Here is a 13,726-nt window from a genome sequence, read left to right as displayed (position 1 = left end):
TCTCCAGGAAACTTTTTAAATCGTCAATTGGACCTAAATCCTGACGTATAATTCGAATTCGATCTATGAACACAATTTGACTTTTTATTTTCAAAACTTTGACTTTAAAATTGAAATTCGATTTGAAAAATTAAGACTTGTAACTTTCCAGATATTTCAAGCATAAGATTTACAACAACTTTGCATTAATACATTTTGAAATTCGTTAATAGATCGAACTATTTGAAAAATGGAACCGTGACAGGGTATGAGCGATGGTTTTTAAAAAAAAATTTAATTCATTCAATAAAACTGTTGTAAATGATAATTGATAGTAACTGTGAAAGAACTCAAGGAAGTCGTTCATAACACTGACCCGTTGGATTGATTTATGGAGTGAATTAGTCGATGTTTTTTTTATTATTAGTCAGTACATAAATAAAGAAAAAAATATATAAATCGATGGCAATTGATAACAGATTTTGGATTCACTCATATATTTTAACTCTGATTCGTACTAATTGAATCAATCAACTACAGTGTCGATGGCGATATGCAACTGAATTTGGATCCTAGTTCATACGTACCATTTCTTTTCTTTTAATTATTAATAATTTTAATTATATTAATAATAATCTAAATATAAATAATACTATTAATAATAATAATAATAATAAGAGTAATAATAAATCACAATAGTATTAATATTAGTGGCAATGATAGTATAAATATTATTAGTGATAATAATAATAATAATACTAATTATATTGGTATTATTAATAATAATATTTATATATATCAAATTTTATATCTATATGTTATATCTTTAATATGATAATGTTAAAAATACTAATGTTGATATTAATATTGAAAGTAATAATAATATACTTTAGTAACTATATTTTAATTTATAAATTAATTTAATTTAATATCTTGATATTATTTATTATTAATTATGTAACATAATATATTTTACAGTTACATATAATATTTAATCTTTACACATTTTATATATCTACTATTATTTAATTGTGTTTGCATATTAGTTACATCATGTAAATATGAATACATTAATAATGTCTTATATATATAATTATTATATACTACATTATACTATTTCACATAATATTTATATTTATTATATATATATTTTACAATGTACATATAGTAATAATTATGTATATAAATCATATATGTTTATATAGATTCTTTTTAATAATAACTTTATTATATTATATTATATTCTACTGATTAATTTGTATTGTACTATTTCACATTATTATATATACACTTATATTTATATTTATACATTACAATATATCTATTAATAATAATGCTACTATTAATGATCATAAGATTAATATAACAATTATATTCAAACTTGTTACTTAAGTTTAATATATTTTCATTTATTATATCATATTTACCATTTGTATAATTTATTGAATATTTAATATTTATTAATTATATACATATATATGATGTTCCATGTGTATGGAATCTAGTTACACATATATGTTTACATATTTATTTATACTTAATTGTTCGTGAATCGTCGGGATTAGTCAAAGGTAAAATGTATACATGAACACAGTTCAAAGTTTTTGAGACTTTCACATTACAGACTTTGCTTATCGTGTCGATTATAGATTAAGATTAAAGTTTAAATTTGGTCAGAAATTCCCGGGTCGTCACATTACCGGGTGTTCCGGCGGAAAGACAAGTTGAATTTCGCATTGAGTTGGTTCCGGGGGCTACCCCCATTGCTAAAACTCCTTATCGTTTAGCGCTGACGGAAATGCAAGAGTTGTTAAATCAAACCCAAGAGTTACTTGAGAAGGGTTTCATTCGACCGAGTGCTTCGCCATGGGGTGCTCCGATTTTATTCGTAAAGAAGAAGGATCGTAGTATGCGGATGTGCATCGATTATCGGGAGTTAAATAAAGTAACGATCAAGAATCGTTATCCATTACCTCGGATTGACGATTTGTTTGATCAACTCCAAGGTGCAATGTATTTCTCTAAAATCGACCTACGATCCGGCTATCACCAAATGCGGGTCCGTGAGGAAGACATCAAGAAAACGGCTTTTCGAACGCGTTATGGGCATTTTGAGTTTGTAGTTATGCCTTTCGGTCTTACGAATGCACCGGTGGCATTCATGGACCTTATGAACCGAGTGTGCCAACCTATGTTGGACAAGTCGGTGATTGTGTTCATTGACGACATACTAGTCTACTTAAAAAGTATGAACGAACATGAACGTCATTTGCGTGAGGTGTTGAAGACTTTACGAAAGGAGAAGTTGTATGCTAAGTTCTTCAATGTGAATTTTGGCTAAGGGAGGTTCAATTCTTTGGCCACATTGTGAACAAAGACGGTATTCAAGTAGATCCGGGGAAGATCGAGACGGTGAAGAGTTGGAGACAACCGACTACGGCTACGGAGGTCCGAAGTTTTCTCGGATTGGCCGGTTATTATCGTCGGTTTATCCAAGACTTTTCTAAGATCGCTTCTTCGTTAACAAAATTGACGAGGAAGAACGCGAGATTTACTTGGGAGAACGAGCAAGAAATTGCTTTTCAATTGCTAAAAGAGAAATTGTGTCAAGCTCCGGTGTTAGTGTTGCCGGAAGGAGTGGAAGACATGACGGTTTATTGTGATGCTTCGTTAAATGGGCTCGGGTGTGTTCTAATGCAAAGAGGTAAAGTCATCGCTTATGCCTCTCGACAACTAAAGGAACACGAAACGAGATATCCGACTCATGATCTTGAGTTGGCGGCGGTTGTGCATGCGTTGAAAATTTGGCGCCATTACTTGTATGGTGTCAAGAGTACGATTTATTCGGATCATAAGAGTTTGAAATACCTCTTCAATCAACGAGATTTGAATTATCGCCAACGTAGGTGGATGGATGTGGTGAAAGATTATGATTACGAAATACTTTATCATCCAGGCAAGGCGAATGTGGTCGGGGATGCGTTAAGTCGAAAGAGTCATCACCCGGCGTTACGATTGGGATTGTTACGCATGATTATTTCTAACGATTTTCTTGAAAAACTTGGTATGATTCAAATAGAGGCTTATGTTCACAACAAACATGAGGAACGAATCATGGGGCAATCGGAGTTCATTACCATGGGCTCGCGTGGTTGGTTGTCTTTTCAAGGAAGAGTGTGGGTGCCTAAGATGGGTGATTATCAACAAGTGCTACTTGATGAAGCACATAAGTCAAAGTATTCCATTCATCCGGGCGCGACGAAAATGTATCTAGATTTAGGAAAATATTATTGGTGGCTGGACATGAAACGTGATGTTATGAAGTATGTTGAGCAATGCGTCACGTGTTTGCAAGTTAAGGCCGATCACCAAAAGCCATATGGTATGTTACAACCGTTAGAAATCCCGATATGGAAATGGGAGCACATTACCATGGATTTCATCACAAAGTTACCTAAAACGGCGAGAACCCAATTTGATTCGATCTGGGTGATAGTTGACCGATTGACGAAAAGCGCTTTGTTTCTTCCCATTAAGGAAGCGATATCGTCAGAGACTTTGGCTAAGCTGTTTATCAAGGAAGTCGTCTCTCGACACAGAGTTCTGATATCTATTATTTCGGATCGAGATACCCGTTTTACATCTCGGTTTTAGGAAAAGTTTCATGAAGATATGGGAACGCAATTGAAATTGAGCACGGCGTATCATCCTCAAACGGACGGTCAAACCGAACGTACGAACCAAACATTGGAGGATATGTTACGAGCGTGTATTATTGATTTCGGTGGTAGTTGAGATGAGCACTTGCCTTTGGTGGAATTCTCGTACAATAATAGTTATCACACTAGTATTGGGATGCCACCTTACGAGATGCTTTATGGGCAAAGGTGTCGAACTCCGATTTGTTGGGGTGAAGTGGGACAAAAGGAAATCGGGAGCACCGATTTGGTTTTGGAAACAAATAGCAAGATTGTTACGATTTGAGAGCATTTGAAAAAGGCTCAAGATAGGCAAAAGTCGTATGCCGACAAGCGTAGACGAACGATCGAATTTCAAGAAGGTGACATGGTGATGCTTAAGGTTTCGCCGTGGAAAGGTATTATTCGATTTAGAAAACGGGGAAAGTTAGCTCCTCGGTTTATTGGATCGTTTAAGGTTTTAGCTCGCGTTGGTGAAGTCGCGTATCGTTTGGAATTACCAGAAGAGCTTGCGGGGATTCATAATACATTTCATGTTTCGCATCTCCGTAAGTGTAACGACCCTACTTTTTCCGTTATCTTTTGCCGTTAATTATTTAACGACCGTTAACTATTATTCGTGCCACGTCATTTCTATGACCTATATTATTATTTTTGTAATAATATATATATATATATTTATTATGAGTTATGTGAATATTTGTATTCATATTTTAAGCTACACGTTTCTACGTGTCGCGGATTTCTATCCGGCGAATCTTTTCGGTTTTCAAACCAACGGTCGAGCTTTTGGGATTTTTAATTCCTAAATATTTTAAATATGATATTTTAAGATCATATTATTATATATAGTATTTATATTTATTTTTCGTCGCGTATTTGTTATCTCTCCGAATTTTCAATCGCGTAGTCGTGTTTTCGCGTTTCGGGTTTCGTTCTGCGTTCGGGCCACTAGGATTTTATCATTTATCAAATTAGGCCATTATGGGGCCCACCCCATTCAGTTTTTGGCCGAAAATTCCCTTATGGGGGGGGGGGAGGTGATTTAATTTTTTTGATTAATTAGCCTTATTTTTATTTCCATTCTAATTATTTCACCCTTATCACTTTTCTCTCAACTTTCTCTCCTCTTTTCTCTTATTTTTGGCCGCCACTTCCAGCACCATTATCATCTTGATTTGATCATCATCAAGAACTTGAATCAAGGGGCTTTTAACATCAACGGATTTCTCTCGTTCTCCTCTACGCGTCAATATAAATCAATTCTTGATTAGGGTATAAACCCTAACCCTAGCTTTTCAATTTTTTTAATTTATTTTTCTGTATTTTGAGGTTATATTGATAGTATGATAGTTACATTTTATTGTATTTATGATTGTATGCGTAGAATTGCTCGATTGCATATTTTTTTCGGTTTGATAAAATTGGGACAGCAGCTTTTTCGTGTGTTTCTGATATTTTAACTGATGTTGATCATAAAATAAAGTATATAAATGAGTTCCTCTCATCAAGACATTAATTTTAGACTCCGGATTCATGTCGTTTCGATTCCCGGAGCCCTAGATACGAGCAAAGTGGTATTTTGTTAAGATTGAAATGTGATTTTGGTATGAACCAGGTTTGGTCCGACTTTCTGACCATATTTGGTGACTTTAGGGTGTGTTAGTGTGTTAGGACTGATGGTGGGGCGAACTTTCATGTTCGGGTCATCTCAATCCGAGCCACGAATCACCCGTTACGTCTAAAACATGTTTTTGATTAAATTGCAGTTCCAATTAGTGTATTGGCTGTATATCACGACTTGTGGGCTGTTCATGGTGAGTTATAGTCCCATTTTCTATTTTAAATCTTTTGGGATGAGAATACATGCAATTTATTTTATATTTTAGACACAAGTGGAAGTTGGTTTAAATTATTCATTGTGAGTTGAACAAAAATATTCCCTAGTATGGTAACTGTAATCACTGGTTTTTTTTACTAGTGAACGCGAATCCTATGGATAGATCTATCGGGTTTGACAACCCCATTTCGAGCTAGTCGAGCTAGCAATTTATAATCGGAATGTTTAGTACTTCGTATTTTGTTGTAGATACACTTGTTCGGTGTATATTATTTATTGTGTTTGGCAAGGGTAAATAAAGGGTTAAGTGGTTACCAGGTGGCTCACGAAAAATGGAATAATGTTTTATTATATGTTTTCTAACATATAATTTTATGGTCCAAAAAGGAGGTTTTATGTTTTCAAACATAAATTTTTATTGTTTAAATTAAATATTGTTTGCAATATTAAACCTATAATTCACTCAATATTTTTGTTGACAGTTACTCGCATGTTTTATTCTCAGGTTCATGATTGATTGCTTCCGCTGTGCTTAGAGAGTCTGCATATTTATGATGGCAACTTTTGTTAAACATTAACTTGCATTCTATTTTGTTACATTAAATAGTGAATGTTTGTTGACTTTGTTTTGGTCAACTTTTGGTTAAAGTATTATGTATAGTTTTTCTAAACTCATACAATTTAGAAGATTTCTTTTATAGGAAATCATTTTTAAATAAAGAATGCAAGGTTGTTTTATTAAATTCATATAGAGTTTCGATCAAGCTGTGGGACCAAGATAACGATGGTCGTCAAGTGTACTTTGACGGGTCGTTAAAGTTGGTATCAGAGCGATGGTTGTAGGGAATTAGGCTGCATTGATGTCGTTACCCGAGTCAATAGGGTGCATTAGTGAGTCTAGTCTACAGCCCGACCTATTATATATTATTATATGTGATTATTTGTATCGTATTGGTATGTATATTGTTATCATACATACATCTCTGTTATGTTCTGAATCCGGAAGGAACTCCCATTTCGATTTAAACGTATTCTCCGACTCATGCGAGTTTATCTTTTATAAGAACACCTCGGATAGTGAAACCGAGGGATGTCATTCTTGACTCCTGAAATTGTCGACATTTCTATGTCATCTATTATGGTTATGTATATAACGTTTGAGTTATACTTCGCGAGATGTCATTCTTGACTTCTAAATGCTCCGCATTTCAATGTCAGCTATTATGTTTAGGTATATAACATTCTTGTTATATTACATGCCTTTGTGCCGTTGTGCCTATGTGCTTTGGTTTTTGAACCGGAAAACGTCATTCTTGACTTTTAGAGATTCTTGGTACCTCGAAGACATTTTATGTCATCGTTACTCCTATTCATTACTTTTGATGTTTTTGTCTCTTGTGCTATCCTTAGCACATTGTTTAAGAAATCGTTTTAGAGAAATTGTGTGGAAATTTGAGGTTGATCGCGTGTCCTGATCTCATGTAGTGCTATTGGAATGGAACTATGAATTAGTGAAATATAATGGCGTCAGGCCAACGTGATTATATTACGTTAATTCATAAAGAAGCCCCAATATTGTGACATGAGGAATAGAAAGCGAGTCAAAGAAAATTTTTACACCGATGTATTACCTGGGTAGGGAAAATATTCATTATCTTAATTGTTGATATACGAGAAGCTCGTTTTAACCAGATTATCTATCTCATGCCCTATCCTCCATAACTCGCTTGTTAGCAACTGCTTCGCTCGAAAACAGTTTTGGCCCAAGGACTTCTGTCCTGATAATAGTCAAAATAACATTTAACTCATTGGTTTTCATGACCTCATAACATTTGTTGGTCAAATGTCGCACGACGATTCAAGTCATTTACTCGATCTTTCAAGATCTTACTTCAACTTGTAACCTCTGAAATACAAATACTCTGTTTATCATCGGGAGTTTTACACATTTGTTTAATTGGGCGGTTCTCACGGGATTTATGGGTGAATAGAAGTAATGAAATATTTTGTCATGTATACAATTTATAAAAATCATATATGTATATATGGATTCAAATGAATAAATTTACCCTTACCTATTTTGGCTAGTATATACTAAATTATACCTACAAAATTATTTTAAGACCACTCATTTATTGAGCTGTTTTGACTAAGTCAATTTGTTTTATATAAAATGGTACACGTTGTACATACTTCTAAATTTACTAAGAACTTCGTTCCGTTTATGTTGTCACATCAAATGTTTAAAGCTTTTTCAAAACTCCTTTAATTGATTTTATCAAATTTTCGCATTACCCTACAGAGTGTTTGGATCACAGTTCTTCTCATCCTCCGTTTAAGGATGAACCTTACCCTTAAGTTCATTGATAGAAACTCTTACACCCCTTTGGATTCCGCTTTTACAAAATTTGTAGGAAAGTCTTTGCGCTCATAAAATTTTCCCCTCTTATGGTTGGACATGGCCGAAACGCGGACCGATAAATCAATTTTATGGGGTACACTCGGTGGTCACCCTATTGTAGAAAAGGCGCTAGGTGGGTTTCTACCCCAACTGTTGTTATAGTGGGTATCATGGATATATATTTCACTAGACCGTTTGAGGAGTTTCTACTCTCAATATTCGCTGTCAACCACAACACCCTCGTAAACATCAATCCTAGGATTCAATACTTTGAGGTGCACAAAATTATTTTTGGAGATTCATCTCATCTGGAGGCGGCCATTATTTATAACCCATGATCCGCGTTCTTTTCATCCGCACATAAATTTAAGAATATGGATGAATCCTAGATTTCCTCGCTCATTGTACAAGGAAGTACACTCTCGTTGAAATATCACACCTTTCGTACGTCTTCCTTTCGAAAATGTAATGAAAATTTACTTTGAAGTCCATGATCCTCGTTATCTCCTTTGAGAGAATTGCCTTAAATATCTATGCCACCGATGTGACTAATCCATATATTTCTTCCTTCATTGTTGCAACTATATTTCATTCGTCCCAGTTCGTCCCCTTAGGGAGCTTCTGTTTTGTTTGTTAAGAACAAAGGTGGTTCATTCCGATGGTGTATTGATTATCGCGCATTGAACAAGCTTACGATTAAGAACCGTTATCCTCTTCTGAGAATTGATGATCTGTTCGATCAACTTCAAGGTTCGTCCGTTTATTCTAAGATTGATCTTCGTTCCGGTTATCACCAATTACGCGCTAAAGAAACTGATATTCTGAAAACTGCTTTCCGTACCCGTTATGGTCACTGCGAACTTCTTGTTATGCCGTCTGGATTGACTAAAGCACCTGCTGTGTTCACGGACCTCATGAATCATGTGTACAGACCCTATCTAGACAAATTCGTTATCGTTTTCATCGACGACATACTTATTTATTCCAAGAGTGATGAAGAGCACGAAGAACATTTGAAGTTGGTGCTTGATTTGTTGAGAAAAGAAGAATAGTACGCTAAGTTCTCTAAGTGTGCTTTCTGGTTAAGAGAAGTTCAGTTTCTTGGACATATTATTAGTAAACATGGAATACAAGTTGACCCTGCTAAGATTGAAGCGATTGAAAAGTGGGAAATTCCAAAAAACTCCTACTCAGATTCGTCAGTTCCTAGGTTTGGTAGGCTATTATAGAAGGTTCATTCAAGATTTCTCTCGTATAGCGAAACTTATGACTGCTTTAACGAACAAGGGGAAGAAGTATGAGTGGAAGGATGAACAAGAGACTGCTTTTCAAACTTTGAAGAAGAAGTTGACTACCGCTCCGATATTGTCACTACCTGAGGGTAATGATGATTTTGTTGTTTATTGTAATGCTTCGCGTCAGGGCTTTGGTTGTGTTTTGATGCAACGAAAGAAAGTTATTGCATACGCGTCACGTCAGTTGAAGATTCACGAATAGAATTATACAACCCATGATTTAGAATTGGGAGCTGTTGTGTTTGCGCTCAAGATTTGGAGACATTATCTTTATGGGGTCAAAAGTACAGTGTACACTGATCACAAAAGTCTTCAACATATCCTTGACCAAAAACAGTTGAATATGAGGCAACGAAGATAGGTTGAGACGTTGCATGATTATGATTACGAACTTCTGTATCATCCGGGGAAGGCCAATGTTATGGCCGATACGTTAAGTCGTAAAGAGAGAACTGAACCTCGTATGTTTAGGGCCTTGAATATGACCATTTGAACAAACCTCGCAAGGCAGATTCTTGCAGCTCAACAAGAAGCCTTGAAGGAGGAGAATTTTGTAACGGGAAGGTCCGAGGCTTGAGTAAACAGTTAGATGTACGAACCGATGGTACTCGGTATTTTGCGGGACATCTTTGGGTTTCGGAGTTTGGTGATCTGCGACAACTTGTTCTAGAGGAGGCTCGTAAGTCTAGGTACTCTATTCATCCTGGTTCAGGAAAGATGTATCATGATCTTAAGGAGTTGTATTGACGGCCTCATTTGAAGGCTGATGTGGCTACGTATGTGGCTAAGTGTTTGACCTGTGCTAAGGTTAACGCTGAACATCAGAACCGTCGGGACTTTTGGCGCAACCTGAAATTCTCGAGTGGAAGTAGGAAGGTATTACGATGGAATTTATTACGAAGTTTCCGAGAGTTGTGGGTGTTTATGATACCATTTTGGTGATTGTTGACCAACTCACTAAGTCAGCTCACTTTTTGTCGATTAAGGAAACAGATTCGATGGAGAAGCTTACTCGTTTGTATTTGAAGGAGATTGTTACTAGATATGGTGTTCCTGTATCTATTATTTCAGATCGAGACAGCCGATTTGTATCGAGGTTTTGGCGATCCTCATAGGAAGCCTTGGGAACTAAGTTAGATATGAGCACCGCTTATCATCCTCAGACGGATGGTCAGAGTGAAAGGACCATTCAAACGTTAGAAAACATGTTACGAGCATGTCTTATTGATTTTGGTAATGGGTGGGATAGGTATTTGCCACTAGCTGAATTTTCTTATAATAACAGCTATCATGCAAGTATTAAAGCCGCACCGTTTGAAGCTCTGTATGGTTGAAAGTATATGTCTCCTGTCTGTTGGAATGAGGTTGGAGATGCTCAACTCACAGGTCCAGAAATTATTCATGAGACTACCGAGAAGATCGTACAGATTAAGGAAAGATTGAGAATCGCCAGAAGTTGGCAAAAGAGCTATGCCAATAAAAGAAGAAACGATATTGAATTTCAGGTCGGTGATCGTGATATGTTGAAGGTATCACCTTGGAAGGGCTGATACGTTTTGGTAAAAGGGGAAAGTTGAATCCTCATTTTGTTGAACCTTTTGAGGTTATTGAGAGAGTTGGACCAGTGGCTTATCGTTTGAAATTGCCACAAGAACTCAGTACTATTCAAGACGTTTTTCGTGTATTGAATTTAAAGAAGTGTTTGGCCGAGGCCGATCAGACTATTCCTCTTGAGGAACTTCATGTTGATAAGCAACTATATTTTATTGAGGAACCTGTTGAAATTATGGATCGAGATGTTAAGACTCTCAAACAGAGTAGAATTCCTTTTGTCCGGGTTAGATGGAATGCCAGACGCGGTCCCGAGTTCACTTGGGAGCGTGGAGGTCAGATGAGGCAGAAGTACCCGCATTTGTTCTCAGATGGCGAGTCAACCCCCGCACCTGCTTAAATTTCGGGACGAAATTTCCGTAACGGGAAGGTACTGTAACGACCCTACTTTTTCCGTTATCTTTTGCCGTTAATTATTTAACGACCGTTAACTATTATTCGTGCCACGTCATTTCTATGACCTATATTATTATTTTTGTAATAATATATATATTTATTTATTATGAGTTATGTGAATATTTGTATTCATATTTTAAGCTACACGTTTCTACGTGTCGCGGATTTCTATCCGGCGAATCTTTTCGGTTTTCAAACCAACGGTCGAGCTTTTGAGATTTTTAATTCCTAAATATTTTAAATATGATATTTTAAGATCATATTATTATATATAGTATTTATATTTATTTTTCGTCGCGTATTTGTTATCTCTCCGAATTTTCAATCGCGTAGTCGTGTTTTCGCGTTTCGGGTTTCGTTCTGCGTTCGGGCCACTAGGATTTTATCATTTATCAAATTAGGCCACTATGGGGCCCACCCCATTCAGTTTTTGGCCGAAAATTCCCTTATGGGGGGGGGGGGAGGTGATTTAATTTTTTTGATTAATTAGCCTTATTTTTATTTCCATTCTAATTATTTCACCCTTATCACTTTTCTCTCAACTTTCTCTCCTCTTTTCTCTTATTTTTGGCCGCCACTTCCAGCACCATTATCATCTTGATTTGATCATCATCAAGAACTTGAATCAAGGGGCTTTTAACATCAACGGATTTCTCTCGTTCTCCTCTACGCGTCAATATAAATCAATTCTTGATTAGGGTATAAACCCTAACCCTAGCTTTTCAATTTTTTTTATTTATTTTTCTGTATTTTGAGGTTATATTGATAGTATGATAGTTACATGTTATTGTATTTATGATTGTATGCGTAGAATTGCTCGATTGCATATTTTTTTCGGTTTGATAAAATTGGGACAGCAGCTTTTTCGTGTGTTTCTGATATTTTAACTGATTTTGATCATAAAATAAAGTATATAAATGAGTTCCTCTCATCAAGACATTAATTTTAGACTCCGGATTCATGTCGTTTCGATTCCCGGAGCCCTAGATACGAGCAAAGTGGTATTTTGTTAAGATTGAAATGTGATTTTGGTATGAACCAGGTTTGGTCCGACTTTCTGACCATATTTGGTGACTTTAGGGTGTGTTAGTGTGTTAGGACTGATGGTGGGGCGAACTTTCATGTTCGGGTCATCTCAATCCGAGCCACGAATCACCCGTTACGTCTAAAACATGTTTTTGATTGAATTGCAGTTCCAAGTAGTGTATTGGCTGTATATCACGACTTGTGGGCTGTTCATGGTGAGTTATAGTCCCATTTTCTATTTTAAATCTTTTGGGATGAGAATACATGCAATTTATTTTATATTTTAGAAACAAGTGGAAGTTGGTTTAAATTATTCATTGTGAGTTGAACAAAAATATTCCCTAGTCTGGTAACTGTAATCACTGGTTTTTTTTACTAGTGAACGCGAATCCTATGGATAGATCTATCGGGTTTGACAACCCCATTTCGAGCTAGTCGCGCTAGCAATTTATAATCGGAATGTTTAGTACTTCGTATTTTGTTGTAGATACACTTGTTCGGTGTATATTATTTATTGTGTTTGGCAAGGGTAAATAAAGGGTTAAGTGGTTACCAGGTGGCTCACGAAAAATGGAATAATGTTTTATTATATGTTTTCTAGCATATAATTTTATGGTCCAAAAAGGAGGTTTTATGTTTTCAAACATAAATTTTTATTGTTTAAATTAAATATTGTTTGCAATATTAAACCTATAATTCACTCAACATTTTTGTTGACAGTTACTCGCATGTTTTATTCTCAGGTTCATGATTGATTGCTTCCGCTGTGCTTAGAGAGTCTGCATATTTATGATGGCAACTTTTGTTAAACATTAACTTGCATTCTATTTTGTTACATTAAATAGTGAATGTTTGTTGACTTTGTTTTGGTCAACTTTTGGTTAAAGTATTATGTATAGTTTTTCTAAACTCATACAATTTAGAAGATTTCTTTTATAGGAAATCATTTTTAAATAAAGAATGCAAGGTTGTTTTATTAAATTCATATAGAGTTTCGATCAAGCTGTGGGACCAAGATAACGATGGTCGTCAAGTGTACTTTGACGGGTCGTTAAAGTAAGTGTCTTGCGGATGATTCTTCATGGATGCCATTAGACGAAATTGAGCTAAACAATAAGTTAGAATATGTTGAAGAGCCGATTGCTATACTTGATGAGAAGGTGAAAATGTTGAGAAATAAAGAGGTAAGGACTTTTAAGGTTCAATGGCGTCGGAGTAAAGGTTCCGAGTTTACTTGGGAGCCCGAAGAATTCGTGTTGGTTTATCTTCCCGCTTGTCATGCGGCTTGGATCGCGAGGACGCGTTCCGATTCAAGTGGGGGAGAGTTGTAAGACCCGAATATTTTCCTTGTACATTTGTGTAATTAAGTTATTCAAGTTGTGGGGTTTTCGTTGCATATAATAAAAATAAGGAAGAATCTGGCCTGGGATATCTGCGTGCCGCGCGGGCCAGTGGCACGCCGCGCCAATACGGGCTGACA

Source organism: Rutidosis leptorrhynchoides, chromosome 3 (assembly GCF_046630445.1).
Source record: "Rutidosis leptorrhynchoides isolate AG116_Rl617_1_P2 chromosome 3, CSIRO_AGI_Rlap_v1, whole genome shotgun sequence".
NCBI lineage: Eukaryota > Viridiplantae > Streptophyta > Magnoliopsida > Asterales > Asteraceae > Rutidosis > Rutidosis leptorrhynchoides.
The sequence above is the reverse complement of the archived record's forward strand: the minus strand, read 5'-3'. Positions refer to the sequence as shown.